A 23579-nucleotide genomic window follows, 5' to 3' on the forward strand; every position below is an offset into this window, starting at 1 on the left:
GTGGCCGAGAGGTTCTAGGCGCTTCGGTCTGGAGCCGCGCGACCGCTACCGTCGCAGGTTCGAATCCTGCCTCGGGCATGGATGTGTGTGATGTCCTTAGGTTAGTTAGGTTTAAGTAGTTCTAAGATCTAGGGGACTGATGACCTCAGATGTTAAGTCCCGTAATACTCAGAGCCATTTGAACCATTTTGAATGAACCAAAAAGAGTGACATAATGCATTCTGTCTGTACAGACAGGCGTGTTAAGTCAGTTTTGTCACGTCACGTCTAACCAGCTACACGTTCGGTGTTAACTTCTAGTTACGTTACGGGTGCAGATTACGTGTGGTGTCGCATCGGCGTTCGACCCGCCCCGTCTGGTTCTGCTGTGGCAACTTCTCCGCAGAAGCCGCGCTCGCCGCTGTGGGAATACTCCGTCGCGACTCTCTGGGCACTCTCTATTGACGTGAAGTTCTCGGCTTTCCCAGTGAGCGGAGCAATCGATAGGAACCGAGCATGCAGCCGAGTACAGTTGACGTCTTGCATTAGCACTCGACAAACTAGTTAAAAATGACTCGCAATTAAAATTTGTGTTTGTCACAGTTTGTCAACACACAGTATTCAGGTCCAGAGGGTCTCGGCCTGGTTGATATCCAATCTCATTTACATTTATTTAATTATGTAAATATAAAAAGCTTCCGTAGCAGCACTTTTTATCGTTTTGAAAAGCGGTCATCTATCATCTAATCCTGAAATTCTGAACAACATTATTCGTTATTGAAGGAAATGTATTGTTTAATACAAATGTCATGACAAAATCTGTGAAGTACGTAGCATCGTACCTAGCTCTGTAAATCTCTTTCTACAATATGATCGAAGATGAGCACCACATATTTATCCAGAAACATAATAACTCCCAAACATTTTGAAGATTCCCCCTTAGTTATTCACTCTTCTACTGAAGTAGTAGGTCTAACTGTGTCATTTTTCTTATACCTTTGAGGTGCAGAACTGAGTATATTCTTCTTCTTCTTCATTGTTTTTAGACATATTTGCAGGAAATCAGTCGCTAACTCTTTAAAATATGTTTTGTAATTGCATATCTTTTGATCTTGTCATAATGTGCTGCCTGTTGTGTTTTAAACGGAATATCGTTTAGACTTATTAGAAATAACAGCAGACCTACGATTGAATCTTGTGGCACTTAATTAATAATTTGTCGTGCATATTTATTGGCTCTGAGCACTATGGGACGTAACAGCGGAGGTCATCAGTCCCCTAGAGCTTAGAACTACTTAAACCTAACTAACCTAAGGACACCACACACATCCATGCCCGAGGCCAGATTCAAACCTGCGACCGTATCAGTCGCGCGGTTCCAGACTGAAGCGCCTAGAACCGCTCGGCCACTCCGGCCGGCGTGCATATTTATTTCTCGCAACTTCCGACTGCAGGCTAAACTGTCACTTCGGTAAGTCAAAAGCTCCGAACATAGACCACCAAAAGTAGCGAATTAGTTATCTGATCATTACCGATCGGTTTCTGGGACCTACAAATGATTTTCAGCTAAACTTCCCATATATGACCAAGTCGGATTTATATTCAATGCACTCATGTATATGGCAGATGTCGAGTACTAACCGACAGTAGATTGCCAACTGCTACGTATTTTCCTACTACTGTTTACTATAAATTGCAACTCCGCGATTAGGTTTTGAGGCTCATGCGTTGCGTTCCTAACGCTGTGTCATTCTCTGCCCGTGGCACTATTCGAATGTTGTAGGGAAGACCGCGGTCAACTTCCCAAACGTTGGCGCCATTGCTTGTAGTTCAAGTAGCTCCTCAGTTGGCATCGAGATGCTGAATGGTCCCCGTTCCAGTCTTCCACCAAGGAAATTCCCTGGTTGTGGGATTCAGGCACGCTGGCTACTCAGCTACTGAGGCTGACTGACTATACTACTACTACTTCTACTACTACTGATAATGATGATGATGACGAGGAGGAGGAGGAGGAGGAGTAGGAGTAGGAGGAGGAGTAGCAGCAAGAAGAATGGATTGAAACATCATAAAAAGTTCATATGAAGATGGGTCCGAAAATACTCCGTTAGCGAGCTATGAAATGAATTCCCTGTAGTGACCCATCATAAACTGACGCAACTCAGATATGCATTTCTATGTGCATTCCATTTTACAGAGTGTTTTGGCATTCGTTTTTAGTTTGGCTTGACTGTCTTCTCTTTAGCATCAACGTGTGGGCTGAAATCATACATTATTTATTGGTCTCTACTTCATCCCACAACATCTTACTGGACAAACGGACGGTTTCTCAGAATCACTTAATAGTATACCACTAGACGTCATCCAGCTGACGCACTATGTGCACAATGGTGCTCCTTGTCCCGTAACTCAAGAAGCTGGCCGGTATATTGATAACCAGTTTCCGGATCGATGGATGTGTTGTCGAGGATTCATTTCATGGCTTTCCTGACCTCCAGATTCGAATCCAAAAGATTTTCACATCTGGAGATATTTAAAATCCTTCGTGTATTTAATTCCTGTATCTAACGTCAGTGTTTTGAGCAAGCGTATCCAAAACGCATTTCACCAAATACGACGGACTTTGGGAATTTTTAGCCGAGTACGGCAAAGCATGGGATGCGGACTCAGGGCATGCAATGAAGCAGGTGGAAGTAATTGTGAGCAATTTTTGTGAATGTACGACGTTAAATGTATCACATGTGAGAATAGCAATGGATACATGTCTCTCCCTAACAAAGGAAGGTTCACATGGCTCTGAGCACTATGGGACTTAACAGCTGAGGTCATCAGTCCCCTAGAACTTAGAACTACTTAAACCTAACTAACCTAAGGACTTCACACACATCCATGCCCGAGGCAGGATTCGTACCTGCGACCGTAACGGTCGCGCGGTTCCAGACTGAAGCGCCTAGAACCGCTCGGCCACTCCGACCGGCTAACGAAGGATGGTTGTAATCTTGTTCACATTACTTTCTGTAATGTTCTGGCCTGACGAACGCGTCCCTACATTTATCGACACAAATTTATAAACCCTGTATGCACCCGTCAGATGCAGAATCATGTCTCGCTACGTACGTAACACAAATTCCTTCCCGATTAGCAGTGACTGTAACAGTATCCACATGGTGTATTCTGTACGTGCGGCGGGTATCCGAGCCTACTCCTTGTGTTTACTGATTTGTTAAGTGTGTAAAACGCTTTCTTACATCACGTCGAATGTGATAAAACATATGAAGTGAAATAAGATTTTTTAAAAAATGTTTGGTTCTTGCTGTCACGCTGAAGTGTATCCGTGCAAATGTAAGATAAAAATGTTTATATTCTGACAAATAAGTAAAAACAATGACGAATCATATAATTAAATTTTTAGATAACTGTATCGATATTTAAGGAGAAGCTACCATCACTTGTTAAAACAGTAGAGCGATTTCCTAGGAAAGAGATTTCCTTCCGTTTAACTTTTTATTTTCGCGTGTTATTTGCGCTGAGATAGTCGTAGGTAATTTGATTTATTATTTATTTGCAACCATGTCTACAAGCAATGTAGTTTCTTATAGATCTATGTTTCACATTTATGTTTTGTGTTTTATATTTTTTGTTATAGAAAGGAAAGGAAGGGTGGTATACATTGTTCGAAAGCCGTCGGACCGAACACGTATCGACTCATGCTGTTTAAGCATTTCGTTTCAAATAGAACCTGCATCTCTTAATAAATAAGTCCGAAACAGTATTACTACCAGTTCGTAAGATAGAAAGTAAATTAACACATTTCAATCAGCTTATCGAGCAATGACTCTCAGCCATGCCCACGGCCTGATACACTCACCAATCAAAAAAGCGATGGCAACTTTATTTTTCAGGAAAACGAGTCCGTAGGTATGAGTAATTAATAATTTGGATTCAAATTCATTACATCATGACATCGCATTTGTAATGTGTCCTTTTACATGCACTGCATACAATTGAGCAGATTTGGTTATCTCTATCATTATCACTTACTCTTTGCTGCCAGGCAAAGGATATACTACAATGAGGAAAGTAATTTTATTTCTCGTTTTACAAAAGTCACAGATATTTCTGGATCCTTGTCTTTTCGAGACGTTCTTGATCACTATTCTCACGAGTCACGAACATTTGAATTGATAACTGCCTTGTTGGTGGCGAAGGTGGAGGGGGGGGGGGGAGAGGGGCGGGGGTAACTCTCCTGTCGCCATGCCGGTTGAATTATTTCGTCGTGTCAGGCGACAGGCGTCGCTTCAGACATTGTACTGGCCGTTGGTTAGTTCGTCATACAAGCACAGAGGACTCTAGCTGTCACCGTGTTAAGGGTGTAACTCGAGTGCCCTGATTTTGGGAAACTTGTGCACTGGCGTGAGCAACGACGTGTTGATCAAAGAGATCGCCGTCGACTGCTGCCAGCGAGTAGACTAGTCACAGTGGAGCATATCACTGGCCGGTACGAGTCGATTGAACCTACCGATGCTGGGTGTCGGCTGCATCCCGTAACAGAATGAGGACGTAGCGTGCGACGCTATGTGCGCGAAAATAGCAAGAGAACGGAACACTATTTATTTTGCGTATATATTATTTTTTGGGATGTAGGTTGTGGTGGCAAACGATCAAAGCGGTATCGAACGCTTCAGATAATTCGGAAATACTCTACTGGACAACAGCAACAAGCAGGCAGACCATCCAGAAACACAGGCACCGCGTGGAGTACCGAAGCCACATGCAGCATCTTTGCTCACTGCATGTCACGAAGTGCAGAGATCATCACTGATGTAGGAGCGAGCACAGCCATTGGACATACGAAGCATGGAAGAAGGTCGATTAGACTGATTAATCACAGCAGACGTCGATACTCGCCGGTGCCACTTTCAGAGTACCACAAGTGCCGATCTATTCCGCTTGCCATCTGGGTATAGTCCTGCCACGTAGTGTTTTAATGCATAACTTTGAGAGGAGGAATCGCTAGGGTTGGGGAGCAGTGAACGGCGGTTGATGAAACAAGACGCGGCCGTTTCGTTAGTCCTAGCCAACTGAAGCGGGAGGACGTGATTGTGCCGTGCGTAGGGCACTATCATCTGATGCATGGATTCCTTGTCCGGCGAGATGACCCACCGGTGTGCAGTACTTGTAGTATAGAGATACGTGCACACCAAATTTTAAAAGAACGCATTTTATTTCAAGACATTTGGACCACTACCAGCTCGCCGGCTCATCTGTCGTCCGTTTTAGATGTTGAATAGAATTTGGTCCGTGTGTTAAGTTTCTGCGTAGTACCTGACTTTGTAAATAGGTCACTAGTTCATCTATTGTTTCCCGAATTAATCAGTAACAGTTTCTATTCACAGTAATTTCGCTTTTGTATAGTTGTAGTATGTGTATTTTAACAATGGCTTTCAGAAGATGATTTGAGTCTTAGCTATTTTATTCTTCAGTGTGACAGAGTGAATGCAGCAGAGTGAGGGCGGCTCTGTATGGATGAGATTTATATTTCCTATTTTACCTTTTGCGCATACTTTTAAAAATTTAACCACATTCGCCTCGAATTAGTTCTGTAAGGTGCTGATGACGACGATATTGAGCGCTACGTACCATCATCACCTTAACGCATCACGACGTCTATAATAGAATATCGGCACTTCTTTGACTCTCATTGGTATCGTACGTCCGTTTTGATGTCTGTCACCACACTCACTCACTCTCTGTCTGTGATTGCGAATATAAAGTGCGAACGCCTATGCTACAGCGACAATTTTCTTGTAGCTCAGAACATAGTGTATCTGAACAACCGGCACTGGAAATTAACTGCAGCGAGCTATATTCCGGAAATACTGTAGACATCTCTGTCAGACAACCGTACGGCACATCAGCAGAGTGGAAAACGTTTCTCTAAACTCATGACCGGGAACAGAATGCGAAGAGACAAAGAAATGACCTTGAAGTACAAGAGAACCACATTCTTTGAAGATATCATTGGGGCTGCAAACAGACAATCAACCAATCGTCACTGTATGAAAGTCATGATGATGATGATGATGATGATGATGATGATGTTTGGTTTTTGGGGCGCCCAACTGCGCAGTCATCAGCGCCAGTACAAAGTTCCAATTTGTACACAATCCAAAAGTTCCAATTTGTACACAATCCAATCTACCCACTGTCACGAATGGTGATGTTTAAATGATGACAACATAAACACCCAGTCCCCGGGCAGAGAAACTCCCCAACCCGGCGGGGAATCGAATCCGGGATTCCGTGATCCAGAGGCAGCAACGCTAGCCACTAGACCACGAGCTGCGGACTCTGTGTGAAAGAATCAGGTAACCAGGAGATAGGGGTTCCAGAGCAGTGGCCCTAACTGTCCTCGTGTTTCTCAGTTCACGAGAGCAAAGCAATGTTGTGCAGTAAGTAAAGGGCGAAGACAGTCTTGTAGCAGGCACTACGCTTTTAGATGTGTACGGTGGAAGGTGATGTGCGAGATAGGTACAGAAACAACTGCTGCTCCTTGTGAGTAGAGAGGAGCAACCCTTCAGACGACAAGATCCGCGTTAGAGGTAGGCAAGCCCAGAGAACTGACATAACTCTGCAGCACTGCTTCTTCCCAGGACTTGGGCGATCTACGAACAGATAATTTATTATCTGCCGACTTCAGGAACTACGAGCAGAGACCGATATCAACAGCTGACCACTTACTTGCAGACTTTGCAGCAGAGAAAGATCTACGATCCAGTCCGGGCATTAAATTATTGATTCCGATCAGCGACAGTGCGAGCTCTCGCAGTGCGCTAATGCTTGCTGGAGGAGCGGAATTCAGATCTCCATTCGGCCAAAGTCATTACTATTTTCCCCTCTTTTTCCTTAAATCTTTTATGCTAAATACCTGGATAGTCCCTTCAGCACGCTACATGCCTTTTCCCTATCCTTATATAACAACATTGCAGTTCCATCACTAGCATCACTGTATTTCAGGTTTTCCGAGGCATGGCGTAGATAGAATTTTTTGCAACTCTTATGCATTTTACAATACTTAATCCATAAAATGTACAAAGATTTAAATGTTGGGACAACAGCAGAGATACAAAACAATAATGTAACAAAATTAAGTTGAACGTCTTGGACAGGATTCCGCCGGCCGGTGTGGCCGAGCGGTTCTAGGCGCTTCAGTCTGGAACCGCGCGACCGCTACGGTCGCAGGTTCGAATCCTGCCTCGGGCATGGATGTGTGTGATGTCTTTAGGTTAGCTAGGTTTAAGTAGTTCTAAGTTCTAGGAGACTGATGACCTCAGATGTTAAGTCCCATAGTGCTCAGAGCCATTTGAAACAGCCATTTTTGACAGGATTCCATAAGTGGCACACGTGACACCTCTAGGCTGGTTGCAAGATTTTGCCTGAGGCTGATGCCGCAGCAAGTAGGAAGGAGGGAAAATGTGATTGGTACGTTGTGCACCTTTCGTCACGGTGGCTTGGAGAAAACAGATGTAAATGTACCTCTGCTATCAGTGATAGCATTTGAAAACCGTAGCACCTGTTAACAAGAGGTTGATAGCATTTTATTCCCAAGAATCAATTGCAACACAGGGATGTTCTGCATATTATTGCTACGTATCAACGTCCCACTGATAAAAGGAACCCGACTAACAGTTAGCAGAATTCTTATAATCACAGACTGCACCTGGTAGACTGTGCTGATAGGCTGATAGGCAACCCACTGAACAGATTTGCAAAGCGGGCAGCCGTTCCTTGCCGGACAATTCGTGTCAATTAATTGCATGCACTTACAGACGTTTGCCGATCACGAAATATACTCATATTGAGCAACTGGAATGTGAATTAAAAACTTAGAGATATGCTCCATCCATTAACATCTGTCTGTTTTCTGTATGTCTTGTAGTTTTTGCACAGTCGTCTTTTGAAATCCTGAAGCTGTCTATGAAAAACTCTTCTGTCGTTGGAAGACGAAATACCAGGAAATATTTTTTTCCTGTTGACACATCTGACTAGGATAATCTTTAAAATAAACTTACATTAACGTTTTTCATTAAAAAATATTGGTAGTAAAAAGTTTAAATGAAATATCCTCCACCAGAACTTCAATCTAAATGGAAGCATGTCCCCCTGAAACATTGACCGTTATAGCTCCCTAAATAAAACCGACTGAAATTTAAGTTGATTAGTATAAAGCTGATTTAATACATCAGTTACATGATAAATAAAGTATTCTGTTTAAAAAAAATTATAACCTGTCATAGTAAATCTCTAAAAGACAACTAAGGGTTTTACTTAGTTGTGCGCGTTGTAATTATTGCGATCTTGTCTCCACCGTCGCTACGGGGGCGACGCAGTGGTTACCACACTGGACTCGCATTCGGGAGGACGATGGTTCAATCCCGCGTCCGGCCATCCTGATTTAGGTTTTCCGTGATTTCCCTAAATCGCTCCAGGCAAATGCCAGGATGGTTCCTTTGAAGGGCACGAGCGACTTCCTTCCCCGTCCTTCCCTATTCCGATGAGACCGATGACCTCGCTGTTTGGTCTCTTCTCCCAAAGAACCAAACCAAACCAACTAAGTAAAATATGATGACAATTCCTCAGAAAGAGTAACGTTTGTTACGTTTAGCCATGAAAGTTAAGGTAAGCTAAGCTCAGCTTCACGTTGTGGGTCAGACGGACCAATCGGGATTGACCGATCACCGTGTCATCCTTTGCCATGACGCTATTCAGATGTGATATTGAGGAGCATGATGTCAGCACAGCGCTCTGCCGGCCGTTGTCTAGTTTCTTGACCTTGGAGCCGCTGCCTCCCACTCAAGCAGCCCCTCAGTTGGCATCACGAGGCTGAGTGCACCCCGTTGCAGGCCTCCCACCAAGGAGAAATCCCGAGAGTACGGGGAATCGAAGCCTGGATCTTCCACTTAGCAGCCAGACACGCTGATCACTGAGCTACGGAGGCGGACACGGTTACCTATCTAACTAAATACTCCTTTCCCTTATTCTTTTGTAAGTTACAGAGAAGAACACATTCTCTGTAACACCTTACATGTTCAGTATCCCTGAACGTAGTGTCCGACCTGTTCCATCGGTCTCAATATCGTGCTTACGTCTTTTATACTGAGGTGTCGCTGACACATTTTGCGTAACCAGAAGCAATAACTGACACTACAAGGAAAGTAATTACGTGGAGGAGAGGTCGCTGTCTTTCAGCCCACTGAAAAATATCGACAGAAGCCACTCCAATGTACGTCGAGCTTGCCTGGCTTTAGAGCGGGCCTCTGCACTGCAACATGATTTGTTACGCTTTCCGCGACAGTGACGCGCCTGAAAACCATTGACTGTGTTCAACTTTTGTGCAGGAGCACGGAGAGCTATGTGATTTGTCCGACTGCTTTGCAGTGACGGCACTAACACCAAGCGTTCCCGTTGGCACCTTTGCCTACCGTTTTAGGCACGCTGTTGTGAGTGTTAGGTAATAACAGTCCCTTAGAAGAACAGCTCAGTTTTGTCAAAATGTGTGTGTGTTTCTTTAGATAATGAGCATGTTTCAACGTCGTCATGCCATCAACAATGCTATCCGGGAGAAATTTTGTAAAATTTCCGTTACAGGTTAGAGCTTTCCACATCCGCGTATGGAATCGTGCTGAGAACACCATGTCCTTCTGCGACATCCCGAAACTGATATTCATGTTAAGACATTCAGAAGGTTCACACGTATACGCCTGATAAACACTCTCACGGAACTGGTTTTTCGTGGGTCTGGCGAATAGCATTCTTCAACTTTTCCTGCTCCAAGCAGTCAATTACTGGGTGATCTATTCGGTTTGCATAAAATACACCGATAAGGCGATTTAAGTTTCGTCATGTGCACGGGTGGAGCGGTAATACTGCTGCCTGTTTGACCGTTATTTATCCGTATGCTTACTTTAGTCATTGCATTCGTTCCCTGATTCCGTTTACAGTATACAGTGTTTTGAAGATCGTTTTCTCGCAGTTTTCTTCCACGCTGCGCTCTGATACATCGAGCAAAACCGTTTCCTCGTGACCTTATTACGAGAACCTGAGTACAAAGGTATTTTAGTACTAATGTCAGTAGTATCAAAAGAATTTCAGTGATTGGATGCCACTGCCACGAATGTGCATCGTGTTCAAAGAAATTTCCGCTAGCTGTGGCATATCGACCCCGTGCTGGCCACTCGACTCTCGAAGTGCGACGTGTGTCATTCTGCGGGCGGCCGCGTGTTACTGGCAGGTCGTTGGCCAGTATGTAGTGACGTAGGCCGCACGCCGCTGCCGCCGTCGCAGTACGCCCTCCGCACGCTAGGGGCGCTTGGCACGGCACCTGCCAATCGATATACAGGCGCCGAGACTCGCTCGAGACAAGTGCCACAGAATGCAGCGACTTAACGAAAGGCACTCGGGCGCAGAAGCGTTTGTCGAGATCGCTAACAACCGGCTTTCGGTTCTGTGACTGATAATGCTGTGTCGAGGACCAAGTTAAAGTACAGTTTCGCCAACAGTCACGCAGCGGGGAATACTTAGTAGACCAAATGTAAACAAAGGGTGTATAGGTCCGCGAGTTACGATTCTCCAGTCCCATGTCTTTCGCATTTCCTGAAGAATCCTGTTCTCTGCCGAAAACTCAGCTTTACAGATTTTGGCGCCTAGCGTCATGACTAAATCGATCTAAGGGATGGTGACTTCCGTATGACGGTTTCTGCTCCACGAAAGAGCTGCCCTTGTTGAAGCTTGTGGAGCCAGTTATTGCTACTGCCTGCCGCCAGCTGCCTGTTGAGCCACCGCAGTCCGGAGTCACTTGACTTCCGGCCTTGACTCAGCTGCTTATGCCACGCGCGCACAAGAATGTATGTTACGGATACAGATGACACAATTAACACCGTTTAATACGTAACAACGGTGACAATAATTTTCTCATATGACGCTGCCGGAACTGCCGAGCGCGATGATGCAATAAAGGCACTGTGGTCGCATTACAGACGAGCGAGGACTGAGTATTGGTATGGCCACACTGTTTTCGGTTGCGTCTCAGAGTTCTTCATTGCGAGTCGAAGGATGATTCCGCTGAAAAGGCAGCCGCTAACGTCCTGCCTTATTTTTGTCTATGCCCTTGAAGTGGTCCAATGATCTTGTCAACGGGACGTTCAGAGATAATCTTTCCTCTATCTTGATTATCTTCTGTACTCCGGAGTCCTATCGTTTACAAAACACGCTGCCATTAACACTTAGACATCCATGAATGGTACATCGTAACTGTTATTATGACATTGCCGCGCGGAATTAGCCGAGCGGTCTTAGACGTTGCAGTCGTGGACTGTGCGGCTGGTCCCGCCGGACCCCCTCGGGCATGGGTGTGTGTGTTTGTCCTTAGGATAATTTAGGTTCAGTAGTGTGTAAGCTTAGGGACTGATGATCTTAGCAGTTAAGTCCCATAGGATTTCACACACATTTGAACACATTTTTTTTTTATTATGACGTTGGTTAACCGAGTATGCCTTAGGATGGGGACCGTTATTCTGTCCTTAGGTCCTATTAGTTCTCTCAGTATACTCTTCTGTTATCGTCCATCCTGCTTTTGAAAAATAAGTTTTTATTTTTTTGAGTCTATTTGATTTTCAGCATTATACACTGTCCAGTCACATTAATGTTTCCACCTGTCTGAAGCCCCAATAACCACCTTTCGCTGCACTTGTCAAAGCAAGACATGCAGGAAGAGAGTCAGTGAGGTTCTGGAAGGTACCGACAAGGATGTTTAGCCATGCCGACTCCAGTGCCGTGGTCAGATGCGCTAGGCTAGGTTTCTCGGTTGAGGATCCGTGGCGTGAACAGCCGCATCGAGGTGGTCTCAGAGATTCTCGATTGGCTGTAAATCCAGGGAGTTTGATGGCAATTGGAATACGATAACCTCATCATGGTGCTCTTCGAACCACGTACATACATCGCGAACTGTGTTAATTTCTGCATTGTCCTGCTGGTAGATGCAGTCATGCCATAAAAAAAAGGGTGTAAGGACGGGCACGGTTCCCAATGAGAGATGCATACTTACGTTGATCCACTGTGCTTTCTAGAATGACGAGATCATCCAGGGAACGCTCAGTAAATGTTCCTGAGGGCGTTCGCTTTGACACATTTCACGCATAGACTCATTTGAGAGGCAACATGTCACCCCTCAGTAGGCATCCAGTGCAATATTGGAGAGAAAATTCCAGCCTTCGTCGCCGATGAACAGTAGCCAGCACTGGTGCATGAACCAGGCGCCTGCTGCGAAGGTCCATACGCAGCAACGTTCGCTGAAACGGTCCTTGAGGAGACCGTTTTGGTAGCCCGTCGGTTCATCTGGGCGGTCAGTTGTTCAACAGTTGTAAGTCTATTCGCCCGAACACATCTCCGCAGCCGTCCTTAACTCCTGTCATGTATGAACCGTGGTGCACTACAATTGTCTCAGCGCTCGTTCTCGATAGCGCCATTTGCCCAGGCACAGTATACTTTAGCCACGGTGTGACGCAAAGAATTTACAAACTTAGCTGTTTCGGTAACGCTTCTACGCTTGGCCCAAAAGCCGATCATCGTGCCCTTTTGGACGTCAGATAAATCGCTCAGTTTTCGCATTACGACAACAATTGCACTGTTTTCCGCGTCCCCCCGACACTATTTATATACCCTCCAATGCTACTGCTGTGTTTTCGAAAGACCGCGTGCGAAGCAATAGGTGAATTTTTCACTGTTCATCGTAAACTTTTCTGAAGAGAGGCTTCGGAACATTGGCACGATATTGAGAAAATTCAATTAGTCATCGAAGGAGATACCTTATAAAATACTCCTATAAAAGTGCTCTACTGTATAGGATCCATCTCAAATGGGACAACAGAGGACAATCAATGTAAACAAAGAAGGGCAGTAAGAATAGTCACAAGTTTGGCTCAGGGAGAACGTCAAGTTAGTGCTGCAAAACCGTTGTTTGCCGACTCGAAAGCCTATTTAAGAAGTTTTAACAATAAGTATTAAGGGAGGAATCAGTTTCCGCCTTATATATCGCCCCCGTAGCGACGGTGAAGACAAGATCGCAATAATTACAACGCGCACAGTGTCATTTAAGCACTCTTTCTTCCCCGCCCTGTACGCGAATGGAACACGAAGAAACTTTAATGCGAGGTACAAGGGGAAGTAGCGTCTGCCATCCACTTCCCCATGGTTTGCAGGTTATTCAGGATGAACGTTAATAAAACCGACAAACTCCAGGGACGAGTTCCTGACTGTAAATGAAGGACAAAAGGTCCTATGAACATGTGTCCGGAAATGGACGGTGTGCGTTCAACGACAACAAATCGTCCCGGAACACAGTACACAGTTGCAGTACATCCACGTCACAACACATGTTCAAAGTGATCTCCATGGGTTGCAGGTCGTAGGGATAGTAGAAGTGTGGTGGTGCTCCATCTTGTTGGCAAATGAAATCGAGTCCTCCTGAAGGTGTGGAAAAAGCCAATTCTGCAGAATTTCAAGATTCCTCATTCCAGTGACTGTTTCCCTTAAAAAAGTAGGGACCGCACACTTTTTCACGAGAAACTAAGATTTTGTGAGTATTTTGCAATCCATCCCATGTTTGTAGCATGTTTTTTGTCAATAAATGTGGAGTTTTGAAATCACGTTATTCTTTTCAAAACACCTTGTACTATAAAAAGTCAGAATCTTACCGTGAATTCTAGTGATAACAGAGAACAGAAAAAAAATGCCAGAACGAATACATAGAATTTGTAGGCGAACAACGAACTACTTTTCCTCACTCTGCTCGCAATGCTGCGGATATGAGATGCTCAGCTCATTGAGACTGGGGGTCTTGTTCTGTGATGTGTTATTGGAATACTCGATGTCACCTCTCGAGAACATGTCTGGCCCTGGGTCCTGGATTACCAGCACTAGACCAGACTGAGTGAGCTTAGATGGCAGTCTCACCAATTCCCCAGTTTGTAATGGGATAAATGTTACTGCAGAAATTAAAAAGCGTCGTATTAGTCCTTTCGCAAAACCTAAGAATGCCCAACAAAAGAACATAGCACAGTTTTTAGAAACATAGATGCGTCATAACTGCAATATGTAAAGAAGACTGCGGCTATTCTGCATGGACAAAATGCTGGCCTCTTTGTTAACTATAGCTCGCCGAGAAGTTTTCTCCGTTTATGAAGTGCTCTTCTGGCCATTAAAATTGCAACACCAAATAGGATAACGAAATTTTACTTGTTGCGCATATATAGTATGGGAGGAAGAATACGTGGTTCCATTTGTAGGAAAAATTGGAAATTTGTGGTAAGAACTATGGGAGCAAACTACTGAGGTCATCGGTCCCTAGGCTTACGCACTAATTAATCTAACTTACGCTAAGGACAACACACACACACACACACACACACACACACACACACACACACACACACACACTCGAAACTACGACGGGTGGAGCCGAGCGAACCATGATAAGACGCCTGAGACCGCACGGCTTTCTCGCGCGGCTTGTTGTTGTTGTTGTGGTCTTCAGTCCTGAGACTGGTTTGATGCAGCTCTCCATGCTACTCTATCCTGTGCAAGCTTCTTCATCTCCCAGTACCTACTGCAACCTACATCCTTCTGAATCTGCTTAGTGTATTCTTCTCTTGGTCTCCCCCTATGATTTTTACCCTCCACGCTGCCCTCCAATACTAAATTGGTGATCCCTTGATGCCTCAGAACATGTCCTACCAACCGATCCCTTCTTCTGGTCAAGTTGTGCCACAAACTTCTCTTCTCCCCAATCCTATTCAATACTTCCTCATTAGTTATGTGATCTACCCATCTAATCTTCAGCATTCTTCTGTAGCACCACATTTCAAAAGCTTCTATTCTCTTCTTGTCCAAACTATTTACCGTCCATGTTTCACTTCCATACATGGCTACACTCCATACAAATACTTTCAGAAATACCTTCCTGACACTTAAATCTATACTCGATGTTAACAAATTTCTCTTCTTCAGAAACGCTTTCCTTGCCATTGCCAGTCTACATTTTATATCCTCTCTACTTCGTCCATCATCAGCTATTTTGCTCCCCAAATAGCAAAACTCCTTTACTACTTTAAGTGTCTCATTTCCTAATCTAATACCCTCAGCATCACCCGACTTAACTCGACTACATTCCATTATCCTCGTTTTGCTTTTGTTGATGTTCATCTTATATCCTCCCTTCAAGACACCATCCATTCCGTTCAACTGCTCTTCCAAGTCCTTTGCTGTCTCTGCCAGAATTACAATTTCATCGGCGAACCTCAAAGTTTTTATTTCTTCTCCATGGATTTTAATACCTATTCCAAATTTTTCTTTTGTTTCCTTTACTGCTTGCTCAATATAGAGATTGAATAACATCGGGGAGAGGCTACAACCCTGTCTTACTCCCTTCCCAACCACTGCTTCCCTTTCATGTCCCTCGACTCTTATAACTGCCATCTGGTTTCTGTACAAGTTGTAAATAGCCTTTCGCTCCCTGTATTTTACCCCTGCCACCTTTAGAATTTGAAAGAGAGTATTCCAGTCAACATTGTCAAAAGCTTTCTCTAAGTCTACAAATGCTAGAAACGTAGGTTTGCCTTTCCTTAATCTTTATTCTAAGATAAGTCGTAAGGTCAGTATTGCCTCACGTGTTCCAGTATTTCTACGGAATCCAAACTGATCTTCCCCGAGGTCGGCTTCTACTAGTTTTTCCATTCGTCTGTAAAGAATTCGTGTTAGTACTTTGCAGCTGTGGCTTATTAAACTGATTGTTCGGTAATTTTCACATCTGTCAACACTTGCTTTCTTTGGGATTGGAATTATTATATTCTTCTTGAAGTCTGAGGGTATTTCGCCTGTTTCATACATCTTGCTCACCAGATGGTAGAGTTTTGTCAGGACGGGCTCTCCCAAGGCCGTCAGTAGTTCCAATGGAATGTTGTCTACTCCGGGGGCCTTGTTTCGACTCAGGTCCTTCAGTGCTCTGTCAAACTCTTCACGCAGTATCGTATCTCCCATTTCATCTTCATCTACATCCTCTTCCATTTCCATAATATTGTCCTCAAGTACATCGCCCTTGTATAGACCCTCTATACACTCCTTCCACCTTTCTGCTTTCCCTTCTTTGCTTAGAACTGGGTTTCCATTTGAGACCTTGATGTTCATACATGTGGCTTAAATTGTAGGAAATTAGAGGTATATAATGTGCCAATTTAGTACACAGAGCTGTACCTCTGGCAGAAACTATGGTTCTAACCAACTGGGCATCTTATCGAACTCAGTTTTGGTGACAGATACGGATAAGTCATTCCGTGCTGCTGTAACCCTGTCAGAGTTCGTCAATCGTAGTTGTTAGCGAGTGGTGGTGTGCCGCAACAACTGAATAAAGTTCTAGAGAGAGCGTGTACGTATGGGCGCGGCTGCGTCCTCTTTTGTCACTGAAGAACAGTTAAAAGAAATAGAAACCTGCGTATAAGTGCCAATATTAGTCATCTACGTCAGATCATGTAATTCCACCTTGTAAACTGAAACGGTAAACAAAGAACGATATCCGGGAAGTACGGTGTTATAACGTGACACTTCGGCACGTGTATGGTGTTACAGTAGTAGCGTTGAATATGTGTGTGTGTATTGTTTGGGGTGGGAGAGTGGGGGAGGGCGGGTGGGGGGGCTGCGGACTGAAGACTGAAGACGCTGTATGCAGCGCCGCGTTGTTGTTGGACAGAATGACTACCGTCTCGTTCCCGGTGCTGCAGTAGGCTGTACAGCTTCGTCCAAAGTTTCGGCTCGACGCCAGAGTTGGGTCATGCACCTGTCTGCGTCGACGGTTTAGTGTCGTCAGTTATGGGCTAGATTGGTGGTTCGCATGACATTACACCGGCTTCTACTGTCTAGAAATCACAAACGCCCCTAAATTGCAAAAGGCTCGTGGTGTGTTCAAACTCTACTAGAGTCATAGCGGAATGCACATTAGATTCTATTGTGATGACTGTAATCGGCAGTGTGCGTAACTGAATGGTATAGGAGACTAACACTTCGTTTGATCGTTTTGAGCGCCATTAGGTACAAAATAAGACGTCTAATCTTACGTTTGCTAGGGTTTTAGGGTCCGGGGAAGTGACAAGTGGCAATGTGATAAAGAAGAATCGTAAGACGACACCTTTCACTGGGAAAGCGATACTCGCTGTTTTTTTGCGATGATGAAGGCATATTCCGTACCGTTTTGCAACAACAATAACAGACAAAAAATGCTAATATAACACCTGAAGAAACGTGGTAGGGAGTTTCAAAGGCGTGGTACATGACAAAACACAATCAACAAGAATGTATTTATAGCGCTTTTCTTTGTCCATATAACTCACTTTCGTTCGTTTCTTTAAAAACAATTATAGTGAGGTGACAAAAGTCATGGGATAGCGATATGCACGTATACACATGGCAGTAGTATCGCGTGCACAAGGCGTAAAAGAGCAATGCATTGACGGAGCTGTCATTTGTACTTAGATGATTAACGTGAAAAGGTTTCCGACGATATTGTGGCCTCATGTCGGGAATTATCAGACTTTGGACGAGGAATGTTAGTTGAAGAAAGACGCATGGGGCATTCCATGTCAGAATTCATTAAGGAATTCAATATTCCGAGATCGACAGTGTCAAGGGTGTTCCGAGAACGCAAAATTTTAGAAATTACCTCTCACCTCGGCGGCCTTCCCTTAACAACTGAGAGCAGCGACGCTTGCGCAGAGTTATCAGTGCTAACAGACAAGCAACACTGTGTGAAATAAACGCAGACGTCAATGTGGGACGTACGACAAACGTGTCCGTTAGGGCAGTGTGGTGAAATCTGGCGTTAATAAGCTATGGCAGGAGATGACCAACGTGAATACCTTTGCTAAGAGCACAACATCGCCTGCAGCGCCTCTCCTGGGCTCTTGGCCCTATCGGTTGGGCCTAGAATACTGGGAAACCGTGACCTTGTCAGATGAGTCCCCATTTCAGTTGGTAAGAGATGATGGTAGGGTTCGACCGTGGCGCAGACCCCACGAAGCCATTTACCCATATTGTCAACAAGGCACTGTGCAAGCTGGTGGTGGCTCCATAATGGTGTGGTCTGTGTTTACATGGTATGGACTCGATCCTCTGGTCCCACTGAAGTGATCACTGACTGGAAACGGTTATTTTCAGCTACTTGGAGAACATTTGCAGCAATACATGGACTTCATTTTCCCAAACAACGATAGAATTTTTATGGGTGACAGTGCGCCATGTCACCGGGCCACAGCTGTCCGTTATTCGTTTGAAGAATATTCTGGACTACTCGATCAAATGATTTGACCCATCCGTATCTCCCGACATGAATCCCATCGAACATTTATCGGACATAATCGAGAGGTCGGTTCGTGCACAAAACCCTGCACCGGCAACACGTTCGCAATTTTAGACGACTGTAGAAGCAGCTTGGCTCAATAATTCTGCACGGGACTTCCAACGACTTGTTGACTCCATGCCACGTTGAGGTGCTGCACTACGCCGAGCAAAAGGAGGTCCGATGTGATATTAGGAGGTATCCCATGAATTTTGTCGCCTCATTTTATCTTTCGCGTAAACGTTTTCGAGACGACACTTTTGTGGAAAGGTGAGCCACCGCTAGGTTCCGATGTTAGCTTAAAAATATTCGTGGGGCTGTATTTCAGAAGCTAATAATACAACGGGATAAATGTATCGATGTGTAGGGAGATTGTGGGATGGTTAAATTAGTACTCTTCGTACTGCTCTGTATCGATTTATAAGTTATTGGCAAAAGCAAAAAGGCAGCGTTCACCCGACGCCATTCTGGTCGTTCCACCGGATCGACAGTTTTACTGTCTGTCGCAGCGGCATTGCGTTGTATACGCGTTCGTTCACATGAATAGCCATTTCCGTACACGGCGAAACACCGAAGCGGCTGGCTGCGACACCTGGCTTTGTCATTGAAAATCAGAGGTACTGACAACGTGACAGGCTGCACCGGCCGCTGATGGTGCATCCATTGTGGCCAGCGTGTTCAGATGGCGCCTTTGTATCCCGTATCACCAAAGGGCCGGAGCAGTCTGTAGCGTATTTATGACGTGGATGAAATAAACGCGGAACTGCCGATAAGATAGGCAGAGAAAGGGCTTGAAAATGTGGAACATAACGCTCGATGCCTGCAAGTACGGTGATTTGAGGGAATCGCCTTATGAACGACTTTGAATGAGTACTTTGAGGAACTTAGTCAGGAACAGAGACAATTATTACGTAAAAAAAAGACCATATGTATGTGTATTGTTTTCCGTGCGTAATGAAAATGTGAATAAATGATTAAGAATAACAGTCGAACCCAAGCAGTTACCTTGAGCATGCGATTAATGTTCGAAACTTTGTGTTTTATTTCTCTAAATCTCGATGCACCATTGTTAGTAGATTATGACACTTAGAGAGCGACATTCGAAAATAAGGGAAGCGTTTTGTTAACCTCTTCTCGCAAGGGGAGGCTACAATGTTCAGATCACGGATTAATTTCAAACTTTGTATGCTTTTAGTAGTCAATTAGGACAACATAATGTGCAAGTAGTAAGGCGACGACTTAGGCAAGTTCGAGAAAATAGCTAGAGAAGTTTTACGTGTCCAATGTGTACCGGTGCATTGCGACTCGGAGCACGAGCTGGCGGCGGTCAAGTAGTTAGCGTTTAAGCTAATACATAAATTACGTCATCACAAGCATCGAAATGCATCAGAAACATGATTTCAAAATGTCGACCATGAGACCAACCGTCCCAATGGTGCAAGCGGCCCTGCATGGCATGTGTGTTGTGCGGGTAGTATCGGAATGCGTTGCAGGGAGTGTGTGTGTGTGCGGATGAGCACGGCTGATTTGAGAGGGAGAGAGAGGGGGGAGGGGGGAGGAGAAGGATGATGTGCACAGAGAAGGGAGGAGGATGAAGTGGACAGACGGAGAGAGGCAGGAGGAGATTGACAGAGAGATAAGGGGGGGGGGGGAGGAGGAGGAGGAGTTCGACAGAGAGGGGTGTGGTAGAAGGTTCAAATGGCTCTGAGCACTATGGGACTTAAACATCTGAGATGATCATTCCCCTAGAACTTAGAAGTACTTAAACCTAACAAACCTAAGGACATCACACACATCCATGCCTGAGGCAAGATTCGAACCTGCGACCGTAGCAGTCGCGCAGCTCGGGACTGAAGCGTCTAGAACCGCTGGGCCATCGAGGCCGGTTGGTAGAAGGAAGAGATGGACAGAGAGAGGAGGGAGACAGAGATGGATTTGAATAAATAGTTACGTGAGTAATTCTGGGCTTCTCAGCCTAACTAAGAATGGGAAACTGCAAGTTTTGGACGTATGTAGTTCAACTGAAAAGGCCAGTGACAATATAGAAAGCCAAAAAGCGATACCAATAGAGACACCCCAAACCCGCGACAGCTGACGAATAATATTTTAACATTACTAGAACACACAGACTGCGCTTCCATCTATCAAACAAACTATCACGCCAATCAAGGAAGATGTATTCATAAGAAATTTTAAGTTGACGTAAATTTTAGTCACTTTTTACTGTCACTACTAGGAAAACGGAAGATAATATTTAAGCTCTGACTGATCTTGCGTTCACCTTGCTAAACATGTAGATTTAATAACGTGTCCACACCACCAGATTTCACAACGCCCTATACGAACTCCTTTTAAACTACAAATACAGCATTAACTATCACGGCTATCACCCCCAAGTAAAACAAAACAACGCTGTGCACATGTATCATGTTACCCGCCACGACACCACCACGTCACGGCTCAAAGCCGACGGGTAATGTCCAAGGTTCAAGTTGACTCCCAATTTTTCGGTGTCAAATATGAGGTGCCGTACTATAATAACAACCGTGTGCTGTCATGGATGTAATATAAGCTTCATTTCAGTTACATGTGTGCCTGTTGGTGCTGCAAGTTTCACAAATAGCCACGTATTAAATTTTTTGATTCATTCTGGAACGTAAGTAAGTTCTACCACTTGCGGTCCGACCGACCGCCGTATCATTCTCGGCCAGTGGCGTCATCGCAAGAGTTGTGGAGTGTCGTGTGGTCAGCAGACCGCTCTCCCGTTATCTGTCGGATTTCTTGATCTTGGAACTGCTGCTTCTCGGTTGTCCGCATGGGGCTGAGTGCACCCCGTTCCAGTTCTCCTTTGTAAGGAAAACTCCGTGGCAGTACCAGGAACCGAACCCGGATTCCCCCCATGGTAGTCACCTGCCCTCACCACTCAGCAGCGGAGGCGGACCATTTCGGAACATGGTCTCGCGAAATTTTGTGAGTAAGTTTGTACGCGATGCACGTCATCTCTTTTGTTATGCGTGTCTCTGTAGTTACTTCAGCATTTCCGTGACCCACTGTAAACCTGAGAATTCTCGTCGTTGTTTCACTCACGCCTACAGTGGCGCAAGCAACCGCTCTTTGCAGCCTTTATATACTGAATTACACAATATAAGTTCCAGTCACCGATTCATACAGGAGAGGAAATTACAAATCCGACGGTCGCAATAATGTATTTTTTACGTGCTTCTTTAATGCCGAGAAACTTGGTGTGCGGATTTCCGTTGTAATATCTGTTTTTCGCGGTTTTCTGTATCCGGCAATGTGTTGTTGAGTTACATGACATCAGATAGTGAGATCAAAACAATGTTACTAGTCGCCAAGCACATTTTTTAGGAAAGCCCGAACATGGTGTGAATCGTTGTCGAATGGAGCCATTTATTTCAAACTGACTTCATAGCAACGCTGCCGTAGAAGAAGACTTAAAAAGCCGCAGAAGAGTTCACCCTAATATAGTGAGCATAGGAACTAGTTTTTGCTGGTAGAGACACTGCACCGAGGCAATAAAAGTAGCGCAGACGCGCTTTCCAGTCGCAGTCTGATGCAGACTCTCGTCGATGTCGTTTGGTTTTTAGTTTCATCGTAAGAATTGGTGCGAAAGTCGTTGCGACCCTCGCTTAGCACGTACTGCCCTCCATTACATTGGAATCGGTCGTATCATATCACAGGTGTGAGAATCCGGTCGTGCAACGAGAGAAGGCATCCGCCACTTCGTTCGCCGAAATTACGCGCGCACGCACCACACCACAAACAGGTGGTTTCCGGGTAAGAGCTATCGCACTTGCAGCCTCTGAATTAGAAATTAGTCTCTCGCACGGTCAACAGTATCTCCCATCTTCTATCTACCATCTTCTTCTCAATGTGGCAACAACGGTTATACTACTTAGGACTTCCTAGGGGCTGGACGAACATTTTATTCGCCTTTGATAAATTTCTCTTTTAAATTATTACTCCCGTGTAGGACTAGCTACCTCTTTGAAGTCACTCTTCGGAGACTCATTATTTTTTCATTTAATGTTCATTTATGGATTTAATGTAATAACCAACATTCAATGGCTGCAACTCGCACGTTGACTAAACAAATGGCTCCGAATCATGCAGTTCTTTTTTTCTCTCTTTCATTATTTCAACTTGATAAGGATCCCAGATTCACGATCAGTACTCAAAAAATGACACTTTTATTCAAAGACAATAATTACACTGAAATCACCGCGATTTACGATGGACCCCTGGGCGTTACAAAAGGCGGGACATGGTTCTTAACAGTGTGTCTGATCATCACGGACAGCAGTGCGTGCTCTGCTACGTGCTTCCATGCTGGCCACAAGGTTCGTAAGCAGTTCTCCTGTAACTTCCTGGCAGATTAAAACTGTGTGCTCGACCGAGACTCGAGCTCGGGACCTTTACCTTTCGCGGGCAAGTGCTCTACCATCTGAGCTACCGAAGCACGACTCACGCCCGGTCCCACAGCTTCACTTCTGCCAGTACCTCGTCTCCTACCTTCCAAGTTTCATATCAGCGCACACTCCGCTGCAGAGTGAAAATCTCATTCTGGAAACATCCCCCAGGCTGTGGCTAAGCCATGTCTCCGTAGTATCCTTTCTTTCAGGAGTGCTAGTTATGCAAGGTTCGCAGGAGAGCTTCTGTAAAGTTTGGAAGGTAGGAGACGGATACTGGCAGAAGTAAAGCTGTGAGTACCGGGCGTGAGTCGTGCTTCGGTAGCTCAGATGGTAGAGCACTTGCCCGCGAAAGGCAAAGGTCCCGAGTTCGAGTCTCGGTCGGGCACACAGTTTTAATCTGCCAAGAGTTTCATATCAGCGCACACTCCGCTGCAGAGTGAAAATCTCATTCCAGTTCTCTTGTAGTTGGGCGTTCCATTTCTCCACGAGTTCGGTTGACTACTGCTGCTTTCAAAAAAGAAAAAAGGGTAAGAAAGTTACGTTACTTATGGAAAGCCACTCCTACAAGAAATCGACGACATTGTTGAAAGTTATTGTGCTGCAGCAAATTGTGACGCTGTGTTCCAAGGAACGCCATTTAAGCTGTGTTTCAAGGGAATCCGAAGCTGTGTTGTGGTGTGGTGTGGGTACGGTCAGCGACGATAAAAAGGGAGCCGAAAGCGGGCGCCGCT

This window comes from Schistocerca piceifrons, chromosome 1 (assembly GCF_021461385.2).
Source record: "Schistocerca piceifrons isolate TAMUIC-IGC-003096 chromosome 1, iqSchPice1.1, whole genome shotgun sequence".
Lineage (NCBI taxonomy): Eukaryota > Metazoa > Arthropoda > Insecta > Orthoptera > Acrididae > Schistocerca > Schistocerca piceifrons.